The 19013-nt window shown below is 57.2% G+C and overlaps 1 protein-coding gene across 3 annotated transcripts in view; it reads right to left on the bottom strand.

The window, feature by feature from the left end:
- The window catches only part of KIAA1671 (KIAA1671 ortholog), a 120239-nt gene extending 116291 nt beyond the window's left edge, over positions 1-3948 (bottom strand). For 2 of the 3 annotated variants that reach the window (XM_068163294.1, XM_068163293.1), the window contains exon 1: positions 3618-3948. The gene's annotated coding sequence lies outside the window, so the exon portion shown is untranslated. The remainder of the gene's footprint in view (positions 1-3617) is intronic. The other variant, XM_068163291.1, reaches the window with a different exon arrangement.
- Between the last annotated feature and the right edge of the window lie 15065 nt (positions 3949-19013).

Raw genomic sequence — 19013 nt, forward strand, 5'->3', positions numbered from 1 at the left:
GATGACAAAGCCAAGGATTCCAGCCAGAAAGCAGCCCTGTGCTGTGACTCCCTTTAGGGACTCTTCCATACAATGGCACTTGAGTCACTTGCATGCATCAGGAAAAGAAACATTGAGCTTAGAATTAAGACCAGAGCCTGGTCTGAAAGAGAAGAGAAGAGAAGAGAATGAAGCTTCTGATTCTATTTGCACCAAACTGTGCAGCTATCAAAAGCTAATTACAGGCTGCATCTTCTGTTTACTCAGGATTCCTACCTCTGTAATTATTCTGAAGTAGAAAGGCTTTTAGAGATTTACTGGCTAATAAATATTCTGGGCTAATAAATAGCTTAGAATGACAGAATGGTTTGGGTTGGAAGGGACCTCACAGATCATCTAGCTCCAGCCTCCACGCCATGGGCAGGGACACCTTGCACTAAACCTTCCCCTGTGACTGAAGAGAAACTAAAAGCTTAACTGAGAGCAGCCCAAAGGATCGAAACCATTTGAGTTTCAAGGCTCAGATGGCTCCACATTGAACATGAACTTTATTGTCATAGAATGGTTTGGGTGGGAAGGAACCTTACAAGCTCAGCCAGTCCAACCCCCTTGCAGTCAGCAGGGACATCTGCAACTAGAGCAGGTTGCTCACAGCCCCAAACCTGACCTGTAGTGCTTCCCAGGCACGGGGCATCTCCCAGCTCTGGGCAGCCAGGGCCAGGCTCTCACCACCCACAGTGTCAAACACTTCTTCCCTCTCTCCAGTCTCAATCTCCCTCTCTGAGTTTCAAACCCTCACCTCTACTCCTGTCACAATAAGACCTTGCTCAAAAGTCTGGACCCAGCTTTCTGTGATAAGCCCCAAAAGACCACCAGGAGGTCTCCCTGGAGCCTTCCCTTCTCCAGGCTGAAATATAGCAGGGAAATCACTGTGCCCCTGTACTTAGGACTGGTTAGGCCACACCTTGAGTCCTGTGTCCAGTTCTGGGCCCCTCAGTTTAGGAAAGATGTTGAGATGCTGGGAGGTGTCCAGAGAAGGGCAGCAAAGCTGGGGAGGGGTCTGGAGCACAGCCCTGTGAGGAGAGGCTGAGGGAGCTGGGGTTGCTTAGCCTGGAGAAGAGGAGGCTCAGGGGAGACCTTCTTGCTCTCTACAACTCCCTGAAGGGAGGTTGTAGCCAGGTGGGGGTTGGTCTCTTCTCCCAGGTACCCAGCACCAGAACAAGAGGACACAGTCTCAGGCTGTGCCAGGGGAGGTTCAGGCTGGAGGTGAAGAGAAAGTTCTTCCCAGAGAGTTGTTAGCCATTGGGATGTGCTGCCGAGGGAGGTGGTGGAGTCCCCATCCCTGGAGGTGTTCAAGAGGGGATTGGACGTGGCACTTGGTGCCAGGGTTTAGTCATGAAGTGTTGGGTGCCAGGTTGGGCTTGATGATCTCTGAGGTCTCTTCCAACCTTGGTGATTCTGTGTGATCCTCAACGATTTTTTTTTACAGCATGCAGGGAAGCAAAATCCTACCCAGTTTAAATACACACATCTAAACAGGAATTTGTTGGGGAAAGCCTTTCAGTGAGGTGAAGCTGCCCAGGGAAGTTTATGAGCATTTTCTGCCATACATTGTCTGCTTCCCCACCACACCCTGAGAACGTCAGAGAGAAAAAAACAAAGCAAGGGAAGGGTTTCTTTTTTTCATGTGCTAGCAAAACAAAAGAGATGTGAAGCCTCCCCGTTTCTAGAGGAGGGACAAAGAAAAGAAAATACCAGCAAAGCTTCACTCCTGGCACGAAGTACCTCGGAGGAAGCTAAACAACTTCGCAGTTACCCTGGAAACGTAGTTCACCTCTTCAGCCTACCAGGCAAAGCTGGGCTGCCGTTACCAGCGTGGAATAAAACATCCCTCCTGACAAAATAGCCACTGCTGGGGGCTGCAATCCCTCCGACGTTTCATCGGGAGCGGTACTTGAGCAGCAATTTGTTACTGAACTCTGAGGAATCCCATCTAGGGGTTGGGGCGGGGGGATGATGGAAGGTTGTGGCCGCTCAGAACGGTCCAGGAGAGCTCCACCATCTGCCGAGCGCGATGCCTCCTAATCCCATTCCTCACTCACAAATGCAAATCACCGGATTACACCACAGAAATAGAAGTCAAGTCAACACCTGAATCCAGAGGATTAACCTCCTACCTTCCGAGGGGAGGAACTCGGGAAGGGTAACAACGCTGCGGGCAACAAAACATGGGAGGGCAAAGCTCCCGACACCACCAGACGGGAAATAAAGCGATGGCACAGATCCCCGAATCCCAGCGCGGTGGGGGTTGGATGAGACCTCTGGGCATCATCCAGTCCAACCCCCCTCTGCTCAAGCAGGGGCACCCACAGCAGCTTGCCCAGCATCACAAGGTCCAGCTGGGTTTGGAAGCTCTCCAGAGGAGGAGTCTCCATAACCTCGCTGGGCAGCCTGCCCCAGGGCTCCAGCACCCCTCACGCCGAAGTGATTTCTCCTCCTGTTCAGCTGGAATGTCCTGGGCTCCAGTTTGCTTCACCCTCTCAGAGTCCCCATTGCGCTCCCGAATCTCTGCCAGTTGAGGGAAATTTGACCTGACCTCGGCGTGATCTTTTCAATCAGCTATTTCCACCCTGAAGAAGGGCTCCACACCCTTCCATCCACACCTAAACTCGCTTCCATTCGGAGTCAGGATGAAAAACGGACAAGGAGTTGTGTAATAGAGGAGAGTGACAGAAATGTGATGCCCAAATGTCAGACCTGCTTCCAAAATAAATCCCTATTCCCGTTGACGGGCTGACGAGCCTCAAGGAAAGGGATGCGCAGCCGCTAGTTAAAAAGAACCAGCACGGTAAGCTCAGACTACCACCGAAAACTAACTCTAGAGAGCGGATCCATCTCCTGAAGTCCAAAACGAAGCACTCCCGAAAGCCATCTCCCCTCTGCAGACCACTGCCAGCCCCAGCAACCCCAGCGGGAAGCCCGCACGGCTGTGAACTCCTTAGGAGGGAGAAAGGGCGGAGGGGGAAACATCTTTATTCGGACATCTAAGCACATTAGCATCACTAATCCAAAGGGGAACAGATAATTGGAAGCTCTTACCCAAATCATCTTGGCTTCCAAAATAAAGCTCTAATCTACTCACCAACAAGCACATCATACCCGGGGGCCACCAAAACCAGCATGAAAACCACCCAGAACCGCACCCGGATGGTAGAGCCATTAAAGATTTTTGTCTTTTTTCTCCCCCTCCTGTTTTTCTCCCCTTTTCCCCCTCTTTTTTTCCCCCTTTTCTCCCTTCTTTCCCCCCTTTTTTCCCCCACTCTATTTCCCTTTTCCCCTCTTTTTTTAAGGCGTACACAGGATGGTCCAACTTCTCCCCTCGCCCTTGCTTCTGACGCAGTGAAAACCAAGCACCGAGGCCACCCCAAAATCACCGTGACCGACCCGACGGCGGGAGTTTGTCCTCCGGGTGCCCATGTGTGCGTGTCCCCGTTACCGGAGAACGGGGAGCGCAATCCCGCAACCCCTCCCTACCAGCTCCAAAAGCCAGCCCAAGGGAAGACGGTAGGGGAGACCTGGGAGCGTGCTCCCCTAAGAGCGAATGAACCACCCCCACCGAGCCTATCGCCGGTACTTACCGGAACGGCAGCACCGGTTCTTCCCTCCAGCCAACGCGGGACGGCGCCGAACACCGGGGAAGTTCCAACCCAAACTTTAAAACGCACCACGGCACCTCGACGGCCTCTCCTACGGCTGGACACAACCGGACACCCCCACCCGAATGGGGGGGTGGAGCGGGAACGGGGGCGGAGCCGCCGGGACGGCGGGGGATGGGGAGGAAAATGGAAGAGGGGCGGGGGGAGGGTGGCCCTTCCGAGCTTCCCGGTGAGGAAGGGGTGGGCGGCTGATGAGGAAGGGTGATAGAAGGGAGCAGGGTAACGGATAGGCCGCGCCGTTTGTCCCGGTGCCGGTGCCCCCCCCCCCCGCCCGGAGCCGCCGGTGGCGGCGTGCGCGCGCGCAGCCCAACCCGGGCCCGGCCCCGGTTCACTCCCCCCGCCCCCCCCCCTCACCCCTCCCCTTCCCTCCCCATCCGCGCGGGAAGCGCCGCTGCTACCATGGCAACTGCGCAGCTCATTGGCTGTTTCCGTGGGATGGCTCCGCCCCCTCCTCTTCCCCCTCCCACAGGCGCAGATCCAGAGGCCGCAGGTTCGCGGCCTGGCGCCGCCCGGTGTCAATTTCACCCTGCCTCCTGTCCGTGGTCTTGAGGGATGGAGCCCCGCGAGCGTACAAACGTAGACTCGTTGGGGTTGAAAAAGCCCTCCAAGATCATCCACAGTCCAACCATCAACCCAACACCACCATGGCCATCAAACCATGTCCCACAGTGCCGTGGCCACACATTGCTTGAACCCCTCCAGGACAGGGACTCCACCACCTCCCTGGGCAGCCTGTTCCAGTCCCTGACCACTCTTGCTGCAAAGAAATTTTACCTCATCTCCAACCTCACCCTCCCCTGGCACAACTTCAGGCCATTTCCTCCTCTCCTTCTATCACCTGAGACTAGGGAGAAGAGACCAACCCCCACCTGGCTCCAGCCTCCTGCCAAGGAGCTGCAGGGAGCAATGAGGTCTCCCCTCAGCCTCCTCTTGTCCAGGCTCAATAACCCCAGTTTTCTCAGCTGCTCCTCCCCAGCCCTGTTCTCCAGACCCTTCCCCAGCTCTGTTGCTCTTGTCAGGTGGCAATGGGTGATAGTAGGTGGTGGTGGGGTGATGGTAGGTGATGGAGGGGTGATGGTAGGTGATGGAGGAGTATCACACCACCATGGCCATCAAACCATGTCCCACAGTGCCATGGCCACACATTGCCTGAACCCTTCCAGGATAGGGACTCCACCACCTCCCTGGGCAGCCTGTTCCAGTCCCTGACCGCTCTTGCTGCAAAGAAATTTTACCTCATCTCCAACCTCACCCTCCCCTGGCACAACTTCAGGCCATTTCCTCCTCTCCTTCTATCACCTGAGACTAGGGAGAAGAGACCAAGCCCCACCTGGCTCCAGCCTCCTGCCAAGGAGCTGTAGGGAGCAATGAGGTCTCCCTTCAGCCTCCTCTTCTCCAGGCTCAGCAACCCCAGTTTCCTTAGCTGCTCCTCCCCAGCCCTGTTCTTCAGACCCTTCCCCAGCTTGGTTGCCCTTCTCTGGACCCATTGCAGCCTCTCAATGTCCTTCTTGGAGTGAGGAGCCCAAAACTGAACCCAGGATTCAGGATGTGGACTCGCCATGCCCCAATTCTTGCCCTGGTCCTTCTGGTCACACTTTTGCTGATCCAGGCCAGGATGCTGGTGGCCTTCTTGGCCACCTGGGCACACCCTGGTTCACATTCAGCTGCTGTCACGCAGCACCCCCAAATCCTTTTCCACCAGGCAGTTGCCAGCCAGTCTGCCGCAACCCTGAACACACAGGGTTGTTGTGACCCAAGTGCAGCAGCTGGTTGTTAAACCTCACCTAGCTGACCTTAGCCCATCTGATCTCATACCCCATTCTCACCCCCCTTCATCTCTGCTTCTGTTCTTTCTCCTTCCCTAACTGCAGCAACAGAGTGACCTGGGCTCCAGCTGCAGATGTCCCTGCTGACTGGGTGACCTTTAAAGGTCCTTTCCCACCCAAACCATTCCCTGGTTCAAGGGCAGCACAGCAGCCTGCTTTCTCCTCCTACAGGGACACCTCTCCTCAGGTGCAAACACTCCTCCACAGGTGAGGACGTTGCTCCTCAGGCAGACACCCCTCCCTAAACACCAGCTCCCCAGTCACCAAACGTGTCCACAGTCACCTGGGTGGCCCCACCACCTTCTCCAAGGCCAGGGCAGGGTGGTGGTCACTCAAGTGCCGGGGTTTGCCGTTACAAAAGGTGTGGTTTCGTGTGACTGAGTCCAAAGTCATCTCCCGAGGAGAGTGGTGACTCACGGCAGACGGGCAGTGCCCACGCTGTGGCTGGGGACAAAGGAGGAGCTGCCTGGCAGCAGGTATGGCAGCAGCAGGCCAGCAGGGCTTATGGTGTGGCTGGCAGGCAGGCAGAAGGCAGCTCCACATCATTGCTTCATCTCTGAGCAACACCTGGAGAGGCCAAGCAGCAAGTGCCATGTCCCAGCCGTCAGCAGGGAACCTCCTGCTCAGCCATTAGCCAGCCCTGGAGGGAGCAGGTTTAAATCATAGTGTCATAGCATCAGTCAGGGTTGGAAGGGACCACAAGGATCAGCTAGTTCCAACCCCCCTGCCATGGGCAGGGACACCCCACACTACATCAGCCTGGCCAGAGCCTCATCCAGCCTGGGCTTAAACACCTCCAGGGATGGAGCCTCAACCACCTCCCTGCACAACCCAATCCCAGCTCTTCTGCAGACCTGCTGGGTCCTGAGCAAAGCAAGCTGATGGATCTCCCTGTGACCCCCTGTGAGCTGCTGGAGGGAGGTGACAGCCACTGCCATGCCTTGGCTGCACAGCAACTGCCCCTGAGCAGGTGCATGGATGGGGGCCAGCAGCAAGGCTTCAGCAGCAGAAGCTCCCAGCGCTGTAGCAGCTGCAGGAATAAAGCAGCACCTCCTCTCTCCCCACCCTTGCTGTGTACACCCACGGCCCATTTCCATCCAGATCCCTTTCCCACAGACTCCCCCTGCCCCCCCCTTCTCCCAAATCAGGATAATGTCCATGCTTTCCCCACCTTAGCAATGCTTTTATCTTCCCCACACATGCAAACACAAAGGGATCCCAGTTCCGTGACTCATTTGCCTTTCTCTTTCCGAGACATGACCCAACCCTTCCCCCACTGATCCCTCCCAGCACCCTTCCCTGGCCCCACTCTCCTCCATGCCAGCACCCACCCTGGCAGCTCAGGCTGGTATCTGCCCCTGTGGGAGAGGATGATCCGTGGCTGGGACCGGCGTCTGCAAAGAAGGTTTTACTGCTCCTTGCCCCGCTTTGAAGTGGTTCTCCTTCCCTCCACGGCTTGGGAACCCCTGCTGTAGCACATGGGGCTCTCAGCAAGTCATGAGAAGCAAGAAAATTGGCTGCTCAGTTATTCAGGAGCCTCTCTAATGGCAGCACCCTCCCCAAAAAACACCTGCAGGCAGCAGCAGGAGAACTGGCTGAGCCAGGCTCTGGAGGCCACGTAGCCTCTGGGAGGCTGCATTCAAATGCTCGGCTTCAAGGAGAGCAGGCTCGTTCCCAGGGAGCTGCTCCCTCATTTCCCACTGTCTGAGGAGGAACCTCAGCATGTACTTTTGGAGGTGCCTAAGGAGATGAGACCTGGGAGCTTCAAAACAGCCACAAAACCTCTCAATGCTTCAAGCCCTGGCAGGCCAGAGGCAGCAGCTGCACCTGCAGGACTGCCGGGCTGCGGGGTAGATGCAGCGCTGTGGAGCAGGCCTGGTCTTGACCAGCCTCCACTGCAAAGCTGGAGGGGCCAAATCCTCACCCTCACTCAGCCCATGTTGCCCAAGGGACTTCCTGAGCCTGTGGGAAAGGGACTGGCTGCAGTGTGGGTCCAGCAGACAGTGGAGAACCACGGGACCTGCAGTGGGGAGTTGGGTGCCCCACCAGCCATCATTCAGGGGCAGCCAGGGACCCCACCAGCCATCATGCTCAGCCCTCACATCCCAGGCAGGAGAACCATCACCCAACCACCACCTGCCATCACCCCTCCATCACCTACCATCACCCCTCCATCACCTACCATCACCCCTCCATCACCTACCATCACCTACCATCACCCCTCCATCACCTACCATCACCCCACCACCACCTACCATCACCTACCATCACCCCTCTATCACCTACCATCACCTACCATCACCCCACCACCACCTACCATCACCTACCATCACCCCTCTATCACCTACCATCACCTACCATCACCCCTCCATCACCTACCATCATGGTCTAGTCATGAGGTCTGTGTTTATAGGTTGGACTTGATGATCCTCAAGGTCTCTTCCAACCTTAGTTATACTGTGATACTCCTCCATCACCTACCATCACCCTACCATCACCCTTCCATCACCTACCATCACCCCTCCATCACCTACCATCACCCCTCCACCACCTACCATCACCCATTGCCACCTGACAAGAGCAACAGAGCTGGGGAAGGGTCTGGAGAACAGGGCTGGGGAGGAGCAGCTGAGGCAGCTGGGGTTGTGCAGCCTGGACAAGAGGACACTGAGGAGAGACCTCATTGCTCTCTACAACCCCATGAAAGGAAGTTGCAGTGAGGTGGGGGTTGGTCTCTTCTCCCTAGTATCAGGTGATAGGATGAGAGGAAATGGCCTGAAATTGTGCCAGGGGAGGGTTAGGTTGGAGAGTGGTCAGGGATTGGCACAGGCTGCCCAGGGAGGTGGTGGAGTCCCCATCCCTGGAGGTGTTCCTGAAACATGTGGCCAGTGCCATGGTTTGATGGCCATGGTGGGGTTGAGTTGAAGGTTAGACTCAAGTGATCTTAGAGGCCTCTTCCAACCCCAACAATTCAATGATTTTATGACATCTGCAGCTCCCTAGGGCAAGCAGGAGCTAAGGTTTGGCATGCAGCCCTGGCTCCAGGAGGAGTTTCCTGCCCCACTGCTCTTTCTCCCCACCAAGAACCCTCCATGAACCTTCCTCCCCCCATGCTGCTCAGTGGAGTTCTGGAGCAGAGTTTGCCTCAACCTAGGGGCAGGGTGAAAGGCAGAGCCCTGCCCTCTGCCCCCATGTATATAAATTAGAGCTGTAATTCCACCCTGCGGTGTGGATGGCCACAGCAAGCAGACACTGCCAGGCCCACCTCACGCTGCCACATCAGCTTGGAACCCTTGGTTTATGATTTCACCAGAGCCATCAGCCTGGTGACACTCAGGCAATAGAGCAGTGGAGGAGGGACAAGCCCCTCACCCCCCCAGGAAGGTCTGGTTTGAAGCCCATCCTTTGCCACCAAGCCAACAAGAGGCTCTGCCAGGCTGAGCTTACCAGCAGCTCCTCTTCTCACATGAGTGATGCTCAGGCACTGGAACAGGGAGGTGGTGGAGTCCCCAGCCCTGCAGGTGTTTAGAAGGGCTTGTAGAGCTAGGATGAGGACTGAAGCTTGAGGAGAGGAGATTGAGCCTGGAGATTAGGAAGAAATTCTTTGCAGTGAGGGTAGGGAGGCACTGGAACAGGCTGCCCAGGGAGGTCATGGGTGCCCCCTCCCTGGAGGTGGGCAGAGCCAGGCTGGATGGGACCTTGAGCAACCTGGGCTAGGGGAAGAGGTCCCTGCCCATGGCAGAGGGCTTGGAACTGGATGCTTTTGAAGGTCCTTTCCAACCCAACCCATTTCATGAAAACAGTTCTGTGCAGAAGGTCAGGGACATGGACTAGGAGGTGTGTAAAGGGAGGTGGTAGCTTGTGGTTGGACTCAGTGATCTGCAGGGCTTCTCCCACCAGCTGCTGCCAGGATTCTATGAAGCTGCTGCTTCCCCCCACACACACAATTAAACTGCCAAGGGGGGACCTCTTCAGAACGAAACCAGGGACTGCAGATCACAGTGACTAACAGCAAGCCTCGGGTGCTCCCCTGAGCTGCTTCCTCTGGCACAGTCTGTCAGTGCCCTGCAGTGGAGAAATGGGTTAATTGCATATGCAGTGGGGACCCACTGCCAAACCTCCTGCTACAGCCCTGAGGACCTCAGGCCAGGCCATGGGAGACCCCAGCCAAGCACCATCACAAGGGCAGGGATGAAAGTCCACTCCTCTGTCACCTCTGCCAAAACAGGAGGAGAAATTACTTTGGTGTGAGGCTGCTGGAGCCCTGGAGCAGGCTGCCCGGAGAGATGGTGGAGTCTCCTTCTCTGGAGACATTCCAAACTCACCTGGCCACTGTGATCCTGGGCAAGCTGCTGTGGATGCCCCTGCTTGAGCAGGGTTGGGGTCGAACTGGATGATCTCCAGAGGTCTTCTACCTCCCTCACCCCATGCTGGAGTCCAGGGATTCTGTAACAGCATCCAAGCTCTGCACAATTCTACCAGGGGCAAGGGCAAGACTCCTTCCTTGGCCCCAGCCATTAATCTCCATCTCTTCTCACTGAGCAAGTTGCTGTTAGGAAGAGATGGAAGATGTATTCAAAACCACTTCAGCTGCTTTCCTCATTCCCACGTGGGTTTGAAAGGCTCTGGCCTGAAGCAGTGAAGCACTTCAGTGTCCTGTCCTGTCCTGGCAGCACTCCACCAAGCCAGTGCTCCCCCATGAAAGCCAAACCTCAGTGTCCTGTCCTGTCCTGACAGCTCTCCACCAAGTCAGTGCTCCCCCATGAAAGCCAAACCTCAGTGTCCTGTCCTGTCCTGCCAGCTCTCCACCAAGCCAGTGCTCCCCCATGAAAGCCAAACTTCAGTGTCCTGTCCTGTCCTGACAGCTCTCCACCAAGCCAGTGCTCCCCCATGAAAGCCAAACCTCAGTGTCCTGTCCTGTCCTGTAAGCTCTCCACCAAGCCAGTGCTCCCCCATGAAAGCCAAACCTCAGTATCCTGTCCTGGCAGCTCTCCACCAAGTCAGTGCTCCCCCATGAAAGCCAAATCTGTCCATGAAGGGTCAGGATGGCCCCAGGAGGAGCCAGCCAAGAGCTCCCAGCACACCTCAGGCATCAGGTACTGCACAAAGGTGCCCTGCTGCTGGCCACCTGCAAAAGGGGAAGCAGAAAATCCTGCTCACCACCACCACAGGGGTCCTTAAAGACTTCTTTCCCACCTCCCCATCCTCACCCACCATGAAAATCAGTGCAGAGCTGCACAGAGAGCATGGCAGAGGGCACAGCCCCACTGGCCATGGCATCCCCCTTCCTTCCTCTGCCACCCCCCAAGTCTGGCTTCTGATTTAAACAGGAGCAGGGCTGGGAGGAGGGAGACAGGAGAGAGAGTCCTGATTTGAAGGGCAGAGTCTGTCAAACACACAGCCCAGTGTCACCTGGCTCCTTTGGACCATCCTCTGTGTCCTGGAGAAGGTTGAGCTCTGCCAGGCTGCCAGGCTGGGAAGGACATCACCCCTCTGGTGGGTGCACAGTACCTGCAGGATGAAACCTCCAGTATCTCCAAAACACTTTTTCCTCCAGGAAGGAGAAATCCAGCGGGGCAGAGCTCCTCAGAGCTGAGAGCAGCTCCAGCCAGAGGTCCTTGACAACAGCCCAAGGATAAGGGAGCATCGGGCTCGTCCCTCTCCAGGAGGCAGGAGCTGCCAGGGCACACCGTGGTGGAGGCTGGATTGCATCAGAGTGAAAGAATCAGTGGGTGTGGAGGGGTTTTTTTTGGCCCATTGTATAACCCCTGGCAGGTTTGACCTCGGCTGGTCGGGGTGAGGACACAGCGGCAGCCGGGGCCAGCCCTGCGCTATCAGCCAGCAGCACACGGTCAGGAGCGAGGGGGGGACAGGAGCAGAACAAAGGACAGCCGAGTTCCTGGGAGCCTGCTGTTGTGTTCCCAGGCAGAGGAGTGACTCAGATTGCAGCTCGTGCTGCTGTAAGGCAGCCAACAACAACAGGCTGGGAGGCAGAGCCGTGGAGGTGAGGATCTCTGAGCCCTTGGCTCGGCTCGCACAGAGCTCAGATAAGCTCAGCCACGCGCGGAGCCCTGCGCCCCCCGCCCGGGACAGCAGCAGCGGCAGCTGGCTCCCAGGCAGCCTCCCTGAGCTCCTGCAAGCCTCCAGTCCCTTGTCCTGGCTGGAGAAGACCTTGCAAGATCATCCAGGCCAACCCTTAACTCAGCTCTGCCAGGGCACCGCTAAACCGTGGCCCTCAGCACCACAGCTCTGAAAGCCCTCCAGGGATGGGGACTGCACCTCTGCCCTGGGCAGCCTGGGCCAGGCCTTGACAACCCTCAAGGGGAACTAATTGTTCCTCATGTCCAACCTAAACCTCCCCCTGGGGCAACTTGAGGCCATTTCCTCTTGTCCCATCACTTGTTCCTTGGGAGGAGAGACCAACCCCCACCTGGCTGCAGCCTCCTTCCAGGGAGCTGTAGACAGCAATGAGCTCTCCCCTCAGCCTCCTCTTCCCCAGGCTGAACAGCCCCCAGCTCCCTCAGCAGCTCCTCAACCAGACCTATTCTCCAGACTCTCCACCAGATCCTGGACCTGCTCCCACACCTCAGAGTCCTCCTTGGAGTGAGCAGTGGAGGAAGCTTCTGAGAAAACCCACTCTGGTGTGAAGCAGCCCAGACAGGCTTGGTTTGGGCAGTAGCATGGTCCAGATAACAGCCCTGAGAACAGCAGTGAGCAGCCCAGGCCATTCACAGAGCTGCTGGAAGTGCTGCAGAGATGCTTTCCCTTCCTGAGAAACGCTGCAGGGCAAAGCACTCAGCTCCCTTGTGCTCAAGAAAGGGCTCCACACCTCCCCTGCTCCTTTGTCTCCCAGATCTGAACCTGCTTTTCATGGCTGGGAGGAACTTCCACAGCTCACTGGAGGCACCGCAGCGAGAACCTCCCCCAGCAGGACCACAGAGCACACTGCTGGGGAAAGGAGACCCCAAACCCCAGGATGGCAAAGCCAAGCCCCATGGCACAGACCTCCTGGCTTAGCCTGGAGAAAAAGAGGCTCAGAGAGGACCTTCTGGCTCTCCACAGCTCCCTGGAAGGTGGTTGGAGCCAGGTGGGGGTTGAGCTCTTCTTCCAAAGGACAAATGATAGGACAAGAGGAAACAGCCTCCAGTTGCCCCAGGGAGGTTTAGGTTGGACATGAGGAACAATTTCTTCCCCTTGAGGGGTGTCAAGGCCTGTCCCAGGCTGCCCAGGGCAGAGGTGCAGTCCCCATCCCTGGAGGGCTTTCAAAGCCACAGAGATGTGGTGCTGAGGGCCACGGTTCAGTGCTGAGCAGGCAGTGCTGGGTTAAGGGCTGGCTTTGATCATCTGAAAGGTCTCTCCCAACCTAAATGATTCTGTGATTCTCTGAGAGACTCAGAGCAGCAGCAGCTGGCAGGGTGAAGCTCAGTGCTCCCCTGTGCAGCTGCTGGCTGCTGCTGGGCAGTGCCCTCACCTCTCAGCAGGGCAGAAGGAGGTGGTGGTCAGCTTCCCCTCCTCCTTTTGGCAAGATCTGGTGGCTCAGGCTCTGGCTGGCAGCGTGCTGGAGCTGGGTGACTTTGTGTCCCATGCAGCCAGAGCTGCTGCCTGCAGCCATGGAGTTGGCTTGGCCCTGCAGGGCTGTCTGGGGCTGGAGCAGGAGCTGCTTTCTGGGCATCCGTTCCAAGCCCCTCTGTCTCTACACTCAATCATCTCAAAGGCCTCTTCCAACCCAAACCAGTCCTTGATTCTGTGGTTTCCTGTGGCACAAGCCTGGAGCTCCCAGTGCTGCTAGGCTTGGGAGGGGACCCAAAGGCTGTCAGCAGGGTCACTGCTACTGCCCCTTGCCCTGGCACCAGGGTGACCTTAGTGATGCTGATGCCAAGTGTGCTGTGGGCACCAGGGGATTCCACCTCCAAAGGCTCTGCTGCACCCAGCTGTGGGTCAGCCTCTGTGCCATGGCTTTGCTCCCCCTGGGAAAAGAGCATCTCTGCAAGAGCTGTTGGAACAGCTTGAGAGGTCAGGTGTGGCTGGAGGTGGCAGCAGGGCAGAGCAGGTGTCTGGAGGAGCAGGGCTGTGCTTGTGGTGAGGTTTAATGTGCTCACTCATGCATGCTAACAGCCTGCTATAAATAGTCCTGGTCCTGCCCTGCTGTGGCACTGCACTGCTGCCATGTGCTGGGACACTGAGGGGACAGGGGGAAAGGACAGGCCCTGGCAGCCACACTGCACCCACACAGCCCCCTGGCTGCCCCCTTGCCGCCCCCTTGCCCCTGCCAGGCACAGCCACCACCTTGGGCTGCACTGGGCATGGGCCAGGTCAGACTGGTTTGGCAGCTGGGGTTGCTGGCTTGGCAGCAGCAGCCCAAGGGCTCAGCCTCCTGCAGCAGAGGATCAAGAGCCTGGAAAACACTTGGAGCTGCCCCCAGCCCTGCCCCCCAGCAGGAGCTGCCACCTTCCAACGGCACCTGGTGTTGAAGCAACGATGCTGATCAGTAGCTCTAGGGTGGGAAGGTGAGAGGATGGGCACAGACTCTTCTCAGGGGTGCCCAGGGGCAGCAGGGTCAGTGGGCACCAACTGGAACCCAGGAGGTTCCTCCTGAACATGAGGAGAAGCTTCCTTGGTGTGAATCACAGAAGCATAGAATCAACCAGGTTGGAAAAGACCTCAGAGATCATCCAGTCCAACCTGGCACCCAACACCTCATGACAACTAGACCATGGCACCAAGTGCCTCATCCAACCACTCTTGAACACCTCCAGGGATGGGGACTCCACCACCTCCCTGGGCAGCACATTCCAATGGCTAACAACTCTCTCTGGGAAGAACTTTCTCCTCACCTCCAGCCTAAACCTCCCCTGGTGCAGCTTGAGTGAAGGTGCTGGAGCCCTGCAGCAGGCTGCCCAGAGAGGTGGTGGAGTCTCCTCTGGAGTGATTCCAAACTCACCTGGATGTTGTGACCCTGGACAAGCTGCTTGACCCTGCTTGAGCAGGGGGGTTGGACTGGATGAGCCCCAGAGGTCCCCTCCACCCCCACCACGGTGGGATTGCATTCCCCTGCGGGGCAGCCCAGCGTGGGGCACCAGCAGCGCCGAGGAGCTGCTCTGCAGGCTTGCAAGAGGCTGCAGGGAGGTGGGAGGGAGCTCTGGGGGAGCCTGGAGTGGCTGCAGCTGCCTAAGTGCACTTCAAAGCACCACCTCAGGGCAGCTGCTTCTGCCAGAGAGTGTCCTGAGTTAAACATTAATGAAGCTCCCTTTCCAGGCTCATTTCCTTCCCTCCCCCCCTTCTCCAGCAGGATTCCTGCAGCCTCTCCTCGCCCTCCACGCCAGAGCGCTTCTGCTTTGGCACCTTGGGAGGCGGGGAGCCTGGCCTCCAGTGATCAGCCTGCTAATTAACAGCAGGTAATTAAGAGATGCAGGAGGGCTGCTTGGATCCTGACATTTGGTTGGGGGAGGGGGGGTTCTTTTGCCAGGGCTGGATGTTTGGGGAGTGCCTTCAGCAGCCTCTCGAAGCTCCTCTGCAGGCTGAGCTCCCTGGCGCTCCACGAAGCCTGGGCTGCAGGCTGCTGCTGTGCCACCAGAGCAGACATGCCCCAAGAAGCAAACATATTAAGGATTAATTAAATACCAGCTTTTATTTAATTAAGCCTCTTCTCCTGAGCAGGCAGAGAGGCAGGAATCTGGGGCTGCCATCCAACCTTGCTTCCACTCCCCTCCCGCTTTCAGAAGTGCCTTTCAACTTGATGCTGTTTAAGCTGCGACTTCCAGGGGCTGGTGCAGACCTGTCCCTCCCCCTGTGAGCAGGCTGGGGACAAGCACAGCAGTGCCCAGAAGGTGGCACCCAGAAGGATCAGGGTTGGCTTCTTCCCTGCTCCCAAACACAACAAGCCTCCCTGGGGAACACTGGGAACCGCCCCCCATGAGCATCCAAGAGGGAGATGGACACGTGGGAATGGGTCCAGAGGAGCCCATAGCAACGATCAGAGGGCTGGAGCACCTCTCCTATGGGGGCAGGCTGGGGAATTGGGGCTGTTCAGCTTGGAGAAGGCTCCAGGGAGACCTTAGAGCTGCATTTCAGTGTCTGAAGGGGACCTCCAGGCAGGCTGGGGAGGGACTGTTTGGAAGGGCCTGTGGGGGTAGGACAAGGGGCAATGGTTTGAAACTGGAGCAGGGGAGATGGAGGTTGGACATCAGGAGGAAGCTCTTCACAAAGAGAGTGGTGAAACACTGGAACAGGTTCCCAGGGATGTGGTTGAGGCCCCAGCCCTGGAGGCATTCAAGGTCAGCCTTGCTGTGACCCTGGGCAGCCTGCTCTAGTTGGACATGTCCCTGCTGAATGCAGGGAGGTTGGACAAAGATGACCTTTGAGGGCCCCTTCCAACCTGCTGCATTCTGTTAATCTGTGAAGCTAAAGACCTCCTGAAGTCTCCAGGGGTGAAGGACACCAGCCTCAAGTGCAGGCAGGGACCCCTAGGGACCCCCAGCAGCTTGTCCTCCTGCCCTCCTCTTGTTGTCCCCCATCTGGAGTGTCTGTGCCTACCTGATTATAACCATCTGAGCTTTCTCTTGCCACTCTCATCCTCTTTGCATCTCTTGCTGGATTCCTGCCACCCCCCTACCTGCAGTGAGGCAGCCCCAAGCCTGTCACACCACTGCCAGCTCAAGCTCTGGGGATGAATCCATGCAAGCTGAAGAGGTTGAGTCCAAGGTCACTTTAGACACCACCAGAAGAGCACTGCCTTGCCTGCTGCACAGCCCAGCAGTGTCAGCAGAGGGTCACACACAGACAGAAGAGGTCACTACCAAGCCCTGCTCTGGGCTGCCCCTGCTGCCCTTCCAGCAGTGCACCTGGGTGTGCTTCACTCCCCACAGCAGCAGGGCTCATCCCAGCCAGCCCCAGTGCCTGGCAGCCTTTTCTCTCCTCTCTATGAGCTCCATTTCCCCTTCAGTTTAAATTCTCCATGCTGCCAGGGGGTAGAGCAAGAGGAAGGATGGAGCTGACAGGAGGAGCAGGCAGCAGAGGCAAGGAGGTGTCCCTGTCACTGCCTGCCTCTGCTCAGGGTCTGTCAGGGTCAGCAGCAGGGCCACATGTGCTGGCTGGACTGAGAAGACCAAGGGATGTAGCTCAGGGAAGGTGAGCACCACAGTGCAGATCCAAACAAGCTCTGCAAGCAGAGGGAAGTGCAAAAAGGGAGAGGAAGCTCCCTCCAGCCCCCCAAATGCAGCCAGCAAGGAGAGGAAGCTCCCTCCAGCCCCCCAAATGCAGCCAGCAAGGAGAGGAAGCTCTCTCCAGCCCCCCAAATGCAGCCAGCAAGGAGAGGAAGCTCTCTCCAGCCCCCCAAATGCAGCCAGCAAGGAGAGGAAGCTCTCTCCAGCCCCCAAATGCAGCCAGCAAGGAGAGGAAGCTCTCTCCAGCCCCCCAAATGCAGCCAGCAAGGAGAGGAAGCTCTCTCCAGCCCCCCAAATGCAGCCAGCAAGGAGAGGAAGCTTCCTCCAACCCCCAAATGCAGCCAGCAAGGAGAGGAAGCTCTCTCCAGCCCCCCAAATGCAGCCAGCAAGGAGAGGAAGCTCTCTCCAGCCAGGAGCTGATGCAGGAGCAGTTATTTTGCTGTGGTTTGAGTACTCATTAAAAATTAGCAGCTTTTAATTTTTTAAGCAACAAGGAGCAGGCATTCTGAGGACAGAGGCAGAAACATGTCCTGAAAGCAAGGATCAGAGCAGCTGAGCATCCATCCCAGTGCTGCCAGGGGAGGACAGCAGCACTGAGCATCCATCCCAGTGCTCCCAGGGGATAGCAGCACTTTGGGGTGCTGTTCTCCCCTCTCATGTCCTCAACACAAGAATCAGAGCAGCTGAGCACCCATCCCAGTGTTCCCAGGGGACAGCAGCACTTTTGGGTGCAGCTCTTACCTCTCATGTCCTCAAAGCAAGGATGAGAGCAGCTGAGCATCCATCCACCCAGGAGACAGCAGCACTGAACATCCATCCCAGTGCTCCCAGGGGACAGCAGCACTGAGCATCCATCCCTGTGCTCCCAGGGGAGGACAGCAGCACTGAGCATCCATCCCAGTGCTCCCAGGGGAGGACAGCAGCACTGAGCATCCATCCCAGTGCTCCCAGGGGAGGACAGCAGCACTGAGCATCCATCCCAGTGCTCCCAGGGGACAGCAGCACTGAGCATCCATCCCTGTGCTGCCAGGGGACAGCAGCACTGAGCATCCATCCCAGTGCTCTCAGGGGACAGCAGCACTTTGGGGTGCAGCTCTCAGCCTTCATGTCCTCAAAGCAAGGATTAGAGCAGCTGAGCATCCATCCCAGTGCTCCCAGGGGACAGCAGCACTAAGCATCCATCCCTGTGCTCCCAGGAGGCAGCAGCACTTTGGGGTGCTGTTCTCCCCTCTCATGTCCTCAACACAAGGATCAGAGCAGCTGAGCATCCATCCCAGTGCTGCCAGGGGAGGACAGCAGCACTGAGCATCCATCCCAGTGCTCCCAGGGGAGGACAGCAGCACTGAGCATCCATCCCTGTGGTGCCAGGGGAGGACAGCAGCACTGAGCATCCATCCCTGTGGTGCCAGGGGAGGACAGCAGCACTGAGCATCCATCCCTGTGCTCCCAGGGGACAGCAGCACTGAGCATCCATCCCAGTGCTCCCAGGGGAGGACAGCAGCACTGAGCATCCATCCCAGTGCTCCCAGGGGACAGCAGCACTGAGCATCCATCCCAGTGCTCCCAGGGGAGGACAGCAGCACTGAGTATCCATCCCAGTGCTCCCAGGGGACAGCAGCACTGAGTATCCATCCCAGAGCTCCCAGGAGGCAGCAGCACTTTTGGGCTGAGCCTTCCCCCACCCACTGCTCTTGAAGCAGCATCTCTGAGGGCAACCCAGCTGCCTTTTTTCTGTGCCTGCCCAGGGACTGTGCAGCCATAAAGCACCACCAGGAGCTCACTGATTTGAAACCACCTTAACCATAGAGAATAGAGCTTTAATTTTCCTCTCTGAACAACAAGAAGGAACAGTTTACATTAAAAAAAGACAAACACCCCACAAACCAAACCCACACCCAAGACATGGATCATAGAAACCAGACATCCTGCCACAGGGTGGAGTGGAAACCATCTGCAGAACGTTAGCAGCACTTGTACAAAGGTATGAAAGAGCTCTCCTGCTCCTCAGGCTCCTCAGGCATCCAGCATAGAAAAGCAGCAATTCAGTGCAGGGCAACAGAAGAGTCCAAGCTTGGTACACCAGGTACATTCATCAGCCCTGCTGGGAGGGACAGCTGGGGGCCTGCAGCACTGGGGACACGACCCTCTTCAGCCCATGGTGGCTTGTGGCAAGTGGCTCAGCCTGGCCAGCTCTCACCACACAGCTGGGCACTGGGGAAGTGCCAGCTGTGGGGCTGAGGTGACAGCAGAGCTGGGGTGACAGCAGAGCTGAGGTGACAGCAGAGCTGGGGTGACAGCAGAGCTGGGGTGACAGCAGAGCTGAGGTGACA

Source organism: Melanerpes formicivorus, unplaced genomic scaffold, assembly GCF_026170545.1.
Source record: "Melanerpes formicivorus ecotype bairdi unplaced genomic scaffold, bMelFor1.0.p_v2 SCAF_72, whole genome shotgun sequence".
Classification (NCBI taxonomy): Eukaryota; Metazoa; Chordata; class Aves; order Piciformes; family Picidae; genus Melanerpes; species Melanerpes formicivorus.